This window comes from Pinus tabuliformis, chromosome 3_2 (genome assembly GCF_031772625.1).
Source record: "Pinus tabuliformis cultivar Carrire ecotype Pingquan chromosome 3_2, CPIR1, whole genome shotgun sequence".
Classification (NCBI taxonomy): Eukaryota; Viridiplantae; Streptophyta; class Pinopsida; order Pinales; family Pinaceae; genus Pinus; species Pinus tabuliformis.
In genome coordinates, this window is record NC_142302.1 from 141,381,714 (window position 1) to 141,391,769 (window position 10,056).

Genomic DNA, 10,056 nt, shown 5'->3' on the forward strand with positions numbered 1-10,056 from the left:
CCGACATGGCTTCCTATGGATAAAGGTTTTATGCCTATAGGGGTCTCCCAATATATACTCGACGGTATGTGGGAGCACAAGTCCGTACTAGCACTTATCATCTCAAAGTGGAGGAATCACCCAACCATCAGTGAGGACAACAGTTACCAGGCTTTACGACGCCGGAATACGTCTCTAGCCTAGACCTCTAGATGTTGTGTGTTAAGTTACAAAGCGTTGTTAAGTTCATTGAATTTATTTTAGGTTGATCTTTCTTATGAAGTTTTCCTTTTGGGTTCACCACGAGATGTAGATGTAATTCCTAAAATGCAATCTAAAGATGATAAGCAAGCTTTTATCTCTTTTCAACAATGAAAATCCTAGCTACAAGGGGAAAAGAAAGACACAATCTTTTCTCAAAGAGCAAAGAGCACACTGTAAATGCACTTTTCCTAAATCAAGCCATACAAACTGTCAATATGCAAATGCACTTGTGCATGTATTTGTTTTTCACTTTCTTAATATTGATGCCTAAAAAGAAAGTTGTTGTACAAATTTGAATTCGATTTCAAGTGAAAAACACAAACAAGCTTCTTTTCGAAATCAAAAGGTAGAGACGATTACGACACTTTATGATTTTGAAGGAAACACTTGTTTCGACACTAGAAATTCACAAATTCAAGCCAAAGGCAAAAGTAAAAGTGTAATCAACTATCAATAGCAAATAAACTTTCTCCTAAGATCAAAACGACACTTACGACAGATCTAGATCTAAGGGCGACGGTATGACCAGTTTACTTTTGCAATGGGAAACTGTAGATGACGTAACAAATACACAAAAACAAATACAATTTCTTTTATACAACTGAGGCAGAATTAAGGAAAAGAAAAGGGGCTTTTAAACAGACAAACACACTGATCACAGGCTGCAAAAATCAGAGGCAAAATTGGAAAAAGTGAGCAAAGAACCTCAACTAGGCAGGGCTAGGCTGATCAACGCACCTGCTACAGAGAGAAACTGAATTGCAACGCAGGTAGCCCTCTCGGGAACTGCGCTAAAATGCAGAGTCTCTTCACAGAGCCTGCGCTGAAGCAGAAACGAGAGTTCTCTCTAGGTTCTGGGTCACGGTTTGCAGTTTAATCTATGGTTTTTGGCCGGGTAAAAGCAATCAATTGTGTACAATCAGAGGGTTGATTTACAAGAGGTTTAAGAGCTATCACAAAGGGTAATCAGATCATTTTTGATTCAACTATTCAGATCATAAACAGGCCCAGTGAATGGACTAGAGTAGCAGATGTCTACTTTGCATTTGTAAATGGCAAATGCAGTTCGATTCGCTACTCCTAAGTTTATGAGATGAACAACAATAGAAACACAAATAAACTAACTAGACATGATCCCCAGTGGAGTCGCCATTTTGTTTTCGGGAAAAGTGTCTATTCAGAACGACCCTATCCCACTGGGTTGTGACAGAGACCTCAGAAACAAACATGGAAAACTACTCTTGTATTCTCCTTTATAAACTATAAACGAAGATGATTAAGATGAACTGGCCTGTGTCTTGCGCTGGTTGTTCGACCCAATCTGTCTTCTCTTTGCCAGCTTCCAACGATCTGCTCCCTCACTTGCCCAACGTCACCAAGTTCCTGCAAGTTCACAGAAGAGAGAAACTACACAAAGACATGGATTTATGTTCATAAAAAGCTTAGGATCAGATTTAAGCTAAACATACAAATATAACACACATCAGATATACAAGCATGTAGGAGAAACTCAAGTAGTTTTATTGATAAAACAAGAAGATCCAGGAGGAGTTACAACCGATGATTCCTGATCCAGCATCAACCTCCCAGCATAGAATCCCTTCTTCGCCTCCAACAAAGCATAAATCACCCAATACTCTGATATCTATCACAAAACCAACAACAATTCTCTGCAATGTACAAAATTCCAGCCTCTGGATCTCTTGGTGAGGGATCCATATATAGATGTATGCAAAGAGGATGAGTCAGCTCATGAATTGATTAGTGGCTTCTCTCTGTCAGTTCTTGCTTCCACTTGGAGACTGAGAGCCTCTTACTCATCACTGGTCGAATTCAGTGAGGCAAGTGTCATTGGAGAAGATTCTGGAAGCTTCCATTGTCTCTCCACCTCGTACAATGACTCTGCCACTTGTCATTTCCCGCTCAACGCACCCTGGTAGTGCATTCAAGTGCGTTGCAACACACCTAGCCAGTGTATTTGGGTGCTTTGCAACGAAGCCAGCTAGTGGAGCACTTGAAATGATCCTGTTTTGACTAGTTTTGAGCAGTTTCTAGTGGAGAACTTCTGGGAGAAGATGTAATTTGTTGACCTTGTTTCTTTAGGAGCTGGAACAACACTTTTAGGGACTTAGGATCCCTTGGTTTATGGACATTTCATGCTTATAGCTGTAAGGCACAAAAATGTCTATAACAAATGTGGAGACCTTAGGCCATATTTTTGGTTGCCAGACTTGATCCCATAGTTGATATTTTATTATCTAGATGGGGTGATGAAGGATTTGATATGCTTCTTTAGTAGTAAACATACCCTTGGTAGTGTAGCCCCATCTCAGGCGGTCTTTTTGATCAGAGAGTTTGATTTTCCTGAGATTGAGCTCTTGGTCAATCTCTTCATAGGTTTCCTCTTGCCAATTGACCTGCCAAGTGTTTGCCGGTTTCCATTGATGAAAGCTTTGGGGAGATTGCTGCTGCCAGAATTGATGAACATGGATTTGTGCAGTTTGCTGCATGGTTGCTTGCCACTTGGGTTTGTTGAAGAGAGAGGCAAGTTTGGGAAGTTGTTGCCAAGAATCTTCCCAGAATCTCGCAGTGGTGCCTGAGTGAATTTCCCAGAAGCTGTGTGCTTGGACAAAAGCACTATGTGTCTTGGCAGCATTCCATATTAGCGAGCCAGGAGTGGTTGGGCTAAAATAGATTAACTCCTCTTTTGAACTGCCTGGAGCATATTTGGCCTGCCAGAGACGACCCCAGGGAGTGTGCGGTTTAGAGATCCAATTCCACCATATGCGCGCCCCCATGATGTTGTTGCTGTGTAGGGGATCCCTCAGGCCTAGTCCCCCTGCCGATTTCGGAAGACAAACTTCCGTCCATTTGACCAGAGCCCATTTCCTGTTGTGGCCAGATGAGCCCCAAAGGAAATTTCTTTGTAGATTGCGAATATTCCTGAGAACCCATTTGGGGGCAGCTAAAATTGAGAACAAATATATAGGCATGGCTTGAAGAACAGATTTGATGAGGATGATCCTGCTGGCAATATTGAGGGAGCGGAAAGTCCAGGAAGAGAGCCTGGTTTCTAAGTTGTCAAGGAGGGTCCTCCAAGAGGCATGTTTGATAGCCGAGTCAAACAGGGGAGCTCCCAGATATTTCGACGGAAGCTTGGCTATTGAAAAACCCAGAATCCTGGCTATGTTCCTCTGAGTGAGAACAGGAGTGTGGAAGAAAAAGAGCTGGGATTTGGAGGCATTGATGGTCGTGCCAGAGGCTTTTGAAAAAGGATTGAGCAGGAATTTGAAGGCAGAGGCTTCTTGAACCGATGGGTGACCAAAAAGCATATTATCGTCCACAAACTGTTGGTGAGTGATAGGGGACTGGCCATGCAATGTAATGCCCTTTAAGGAATGTGAAGAAGAAGCAGAATGAAGAAGGCGGCTTAGCCCCTCAGCCATGAGAACAAAAATGAAGGGGGAAAGAGGATCTCCTTGATGAATACCCCGAGAAGGTTGAAAAGGAGGGGAGGGGGATCCATTGAGAAGGATGGAGAAGCAGGGGGAGGAGATGAGATTCATTATCCAACGAGTCCAGGTAGCATTGAAGCCGAATGCTAACAAGATGTGTTTGATATAAGTCCAGCTGAGTTTATCGAAAGCTTTGGAGAGATCTAGTTTGAGAATCATACCTGGTTTTTTCAATATCTTGAGTGAGTGGATTACTTCGTGGGAGAGAATGATGCCATCCAGAATCTGGCGCCCTTCTACATATCCTGTCTGCTCTGGCAAGATAAGAAGAGGGAGAAGAGGTTTGAGTCTGTTCGCCACTACTTTAGATATAAGCTTATAGATGACATTACATAATGCAATTGGTCTATATTTGTCAGGAGTCTTGGATTCTTCCATTTTGGGAACGAGCACTATGAAGGTCGTGTTTAGGGAGGGGAGCACCCAATGCATTGAACGAGATTCATCCACTAGCTCCCAGACCTCTTGTTTTAATGAGCTCCCAGAAAGCATGAAAGAAGTTGGCTGTGAATCCATCAGGACCGGGTGCCTTACCATCCTTGAGTTGGGCCATTGCCTCCTCCACCTCTCGCAGAGAGATAGGCTGGAGAAGTCTGTTGTTGTGATCCTCATTAATGATTTTAGGAATGTGCTGCACTATATTTTGTATGGCCTGATTTCTGCTGCCCGGCGGTTCTCTAAGAGTGTCCTGGAAGTATTCTTGGAATTCCTGTACTATGTCTTCATGCCTCTCCAGGCGCTCCCCTTGTTGATTGTTGATGAAGGCGATGTTATTGTGCATTCTCCTTTGAATGGTTGACCTGTGAAAGAACTTAGTATTTTTCTCCCCGTCCCTGAGCCATCTGATCCTGGATTTTTGTCGCCAGAGAGTCTCTTCTTGCTGCCTGCGAGTTTCAATCTGATTTAGGAGAATCTGTTCTTGTTGTGCATATTCCTCCTTTCGACCCTCTGAAATGATACACTGTTGTAGCGTATTCATTTGCTGCTCCAACACTTTTCTTTGATCGAATATGTTGCCAAACTGAGTGCGATTCCAGGTTTTCAGCGCTTGCTTGAGATGTTTTAACTTTTGTTGAAATTGAAACATCTTGGCTCCTGCAGGGGGAGTGAAGGATTTCCAGGCAGCTATTACCACATCTTTGAAGTTTGGATGGGAGAACCAGAAGGATTCGAAGCGGAATGGTCTGTTGCTTTTTGACTCTGGACGCGACCACTGAAGCATTATAGGCCAATGATCTGATCTTGCTTGAGGCAGAATAGAAGCATGGAAGTCTCCGCCTAGATGGATGGCATTATCCGATAGGAGGAAACGATCAAGTCTGGAGGCTATGTGCTGAGTTCCTCTTCATTTGTTGGTCCAGGTAAACATACCATTTGAGGTCTGAAGATCCATGAGCTGATTGCTTGATATGAAGTCTTTAAAGCCAATGTTGTCTCCTTCCAGTCTTGCTCGGCCTCCGGATTTTTCCTCCAGCGTCGTAATAATGTTGTAGTCTCCGCCACTTATCCATAGAGGATGGCTTCTGCCGGCGCTGAGAGCTGTAAGAGAGTTCAACAAATCCAGCTTTTTTTGAAGATCTTGAGGAAAATACACATTGGTGAGAAGACCATGGATGCTTGTACCTATGAGGTGGAAGGTAGCAGAAATGAAAAAGTGAGAGGCATGGAAATCTTGAAGGGAGAGGATTTGAGGGTTCCATAAGATTGCCAGTCCTCCAGAAGCACCTGATGCATCCACAGAGACTGAGCGACAACCTGTCCAAACTTTGTTTAGAATTTTCTCCAGAGCGGTGCTATTGCCTTTGGTTTCTTGTAGAAAGACTAGTGAGGGCCTTTCTTGCTGAATCATGTTTTTTAGCATTCTATGTTTTGCAGGGCTGTTAAGCCCTCACACATTCCATGAGATTAACTTCATGAGGAACCATGGGGAAGAGCTTTATAGAACTTGGTCAGCTTGGGGAATTCTCCAGAATCCACCAGCATTTCTCCAATAATGATAGTCCTTTGCAAATCCATTTTGCACCCTCGTTTTTTCGTGTCTTTCAAAAATTTTTTACCATCCCAAGGGCTACCTGCTTGAATGCCGAGATATTTATTTTGCTGTGCTTTGATCAGAACTCCTTCAAGTCTTTCAATCTCCTTTGGGGGAATTTCACTGAAATCTTTCTGTAGACACGCTGCTTCCAATTTGAGTAGGTCCAGACCTAATAGATCTTCACCTTCTGGTTCTTCTTCCATGAGTGATAGTTTGTCCTGTTCCTCCTCATCTATCCTTTTATTGCTGTCGTGGGCTAAAGAAGCGTCCACCTCCATGGCTGAAGATTGTATGGCTATTTCTGAGGCGAAAATTTTGTCAGTAGAGGTTGAGGCAGGAGTGCTGATATGAGTGGACTTAGAAGGCGTGGCGGAAGGATGTGGGGGGGGCACAGAGGTGGAGGGGGAGGGATCTGAAGATGGGAAGAGAGTATGATCCTCCGTGAAGATTGGAGAAGACAAGATTCCAAAGCTATTGCGAGTTTCAGGTTTCTTGGGATTTTCTGGAGCTACTGCATGTTTCTTGGTATGCTTTCTACGGCTAGGAACTCTCGTGAATCCTTCAGCGTCTTTACTTGTCTCTGATGCTGATGCTTTCGATTGAAGATTCATAGGGAAATCCCTGAAAATATGGCCATGCTCGTGGCATCTTCTGCAACGAAAAGGTATGTGCTCATAGTCTATAGTTTGTACCCATTCATAATCATCATGAAATAAACTTACCGAATCCGTGAGTTCTTTGGCGAGATGCATGTGAACGCAGATCCTTGCATAGGAGGTGTATCTACGGTATTTGGTTTCCTCAGCTACTTTGATGAAGGCTCCTAGGTTGTTGCCAATGTCCTTTAATGTTTCCTCATTCCAATATTCCACTGGAAGAGAATACAGGCGTATCCATACCGGAGCCCAGGAGAAGTCCTCTTTGTCTGGATCGAACCTTGCTTTCCATTCCCGAAGATATAGGCCTGCAGAGTTGAAGAAATACGGCCCTCCTTCGAATATACGAGTTTTATCTTCGAGGCAGGTGAAGATAGCAGTGAAAAAACCTTTGGGTCCTAGCTGCAGAGAGACTTGACCCTTAGGTTTCCATTTGGAGGCTATCCAGCCATGCAAGGCTTTTTCAGTTGGCCAGAATCCGAGGAACTTGCCTATGAGTGCATGATCACTCATGTATTGGATCTGGGCATTGATTCGATCACTGGGAAGATCTATTTTTATTCGCTCTGCAGATTTAGGAATGCATGTTGCAGAGAATGCTTTTGGCCGTGATGTCGATGTGTTCTGGTCTATTCCTTTGTCTCGGGTTGTCGTCTGACCTGCAACAGCTTTTCCATTGTTGTTGTTATCAGGATCTGAATGAGGGCCATCAGTTGGGTCAGGGCTGTGATTGACTGGCGTTTCTGCATTGTCTGACTTGTCAGGAGAGCGATCTGATGAGGGAGGGGGGGCAGAGCCCACCCCTCCGGACGGCTTGACCATGGTGAGGAGATCAGCAGCATCGCAGGTCAGAGAGGTCGAGGACGCTGAGGGAAGGAGCGGCGGGATTTTTGTCCAGAAACCCTAACAGGAGCAGCATTGATCACTGGTCAACTCCAGCAAGGTAATATAAGAAAGCTTCATTACCTATAATGGTCCATTCCACTTTTCACATATATTTTATTTTTAATAAATCTATATTGAAAGAAAATATTTCCAATGACTATTTTCAGCATAACACAAATCTTATGCACACATCTTAAATATTTTTTCAAATCCTTAAACTCATAAAACTAAAAAAAAATATGACTAATCATCCTCAAGTATATAGACAATTTTCTACTTAATAAATACACTAAAGAAACAACAAGAAAATTTAACATGCATTAGCCATGGAAGGATAAGTCAAATCATGGAATGAGTGACACTTGTTTCACACAAGGTTCAATATTTAGTGTTAGAATGTGAAGCAGTGGAATTTCAAATAAATTATCTAATCTTGTGAACCCTTAACTACAATGCCTTGAGTGACATTCTAAATATTTTAGGGAAAACATCCCAATCAAATATTATCCTAGAAACTTACTTTTATCACAATCACATTGGGACATAATATGAGTGAAGTTACCAATTGTTATATGTGATACTTTTTACACATGGAAAGAAACATTGAAAGCTCATTCATCCCATGTGGCTGAACCCTAACCAAGTCTAGGCTCCCTGCCTGCTTAGGCAAGTCTATGCTTGAAGAAATGGTTGAATTTATCAGTCTTAACATACATAGATGCAGAATATGCAATGTGCCAACAAGTTCCTTGCAAAGGGAAGACATGGAGAATCGACGATGAGCCCAATGTCCTTGTACATTGAACTCTAAGAGTATTGCGATAAATATGAAGAATGAAATTCCTGGAATGGAAATAGAAATGGCACAATGATTTTTTCATGGAAGTCATCAGCTCCATATGTGCTGGGAGGAATGGGTGTGATGCTAACACTTATACTCTTTTCTCTCATCGTTATTGCATTCTCTTACTTGAAGAAGATGCACGCTCTTCATATTATCAACTTTGATTTTCTGACATCCATTGCAACAAATCATCAGTGTTATGGGAAGAATGGGTTACGACTTTTGATGATAACGAGAAGGAGATTGTGGTGGCGATAATGGTTGGTGACTTGAAGCCCAGTTTTGTGGCAAAAGCAAGGCCCATAATGGTTTAGGGTTTATTTTTTTAATGTCCCGAAAGTGTGTGGAAAGAAAGAAAGAATGATTTTATTATGCTTCTCTTTCTTGCTCTTGTTAAAATTTGTATATGAATCTATTAAGCTTTGTCTCGAGCTTCAAGAGGAGAAGAAATAAGGATTGAACCTACTATGACTACGAGGTAATGAATTTTGATCCAGACATAGGGAAATGAAAATTTTCTTTCATTTTCTCTTTATCTTCAAGCTCTGCGTATTTTTTGTTCCATATAAATTTCGATATTCAACTTTTGGAGGTTTTTGAACAAGCAGGATAAAATACATAAGAGTAGTTGGGTTCACAAGCATTGAAGGTAGCATACACAGAAGCCCCATGGCCACCAAAACACTACCTTGAACTACAAACCTTGATGACCTAAATCCTTGTTTTCATACGTACAACAAATCATTCATTCATATCTAACAGTAGCAAATCATTCATTTATATGTATAGAGTAGTAGATTAACTACCAACCATGGTCTTTAAATGGCCCCTCCTCACCTTTTTGATACATGATGTGACATGAAGAATTTTTTGATACATGATTTTACATAAATAAAATATATTAATGTTTACTTAGGCCAATAGAGAAGTTCCACAACTTCACCCCACGCTTAATCTGAGAAATTTCACCCTGCTTCGGCAGAGCGACCTATGCAACCTGTGGGAATGAGTTCTACGTAATAAGGGCTATTGCACCTATCCCTCTTGCCGCCACTCTCATATTTGAACCCTGCCATGAGCTTGTCCCATTTTTATTTTCACTGCTTCCGATCCCACTTAATAACCCCTGCTGCCAAAAGCTCAGTAAGCTCTTCCCATAACGCGATCCATGGAGCCAACTTGGAAAATATTGACTCCATCTCTACCCTAAACTTAATTATCCACAAAACACTCAACTCTGAATATCATATAATGGCATTGGTAATAATATTGGAATAGAGGTCGAGTTCGACAAGTTACTCCAGACCAGGAAAACGGACAATGGAACCTATTGAGTAGCCATGTTTTTTTATGGAAAATAGATTGAAAGATGGGGTTTTGTATACTTTAGCTGGAGTAAGCCTTCGCCACAACTAATCAACTTGCTGCAAATGTTCAAATTTTCCTTGATAAAAAGGTGCGAAGATGTTGGAGTGAGCATGAATCAAATTCCCCTTGTTTGGGAATATCGACCCATGTCAAATTTCAGTGATAAGAAAGCTCTTCAACAAACCCCGTTGAATGTGTAAAGAGAAGCTAAAGTTTAGTTGCAGATTTGATATGAACCTTGGAGGAGAAGCACGAGGGAAACAAGAATCTCAAGCTTATTGTCGAAACAGCTATTGGATTAGTCACACAATGTTGTCTGTTTGAGTGGTCACTCAATGTTGTTTATTTAAGCACATCAAGAAGGGTTGCATCTCAATATTTGGTGAATTTGGCGCTGAAAATGAATACTACAAAAGTTGGTGGAAGCAATGCTTCTATTGTTAATGGCGTTGTTCTTGTTACCATTATTTTCTTCAGAGATGACATATCACTACATTTTCTGGACTCTCA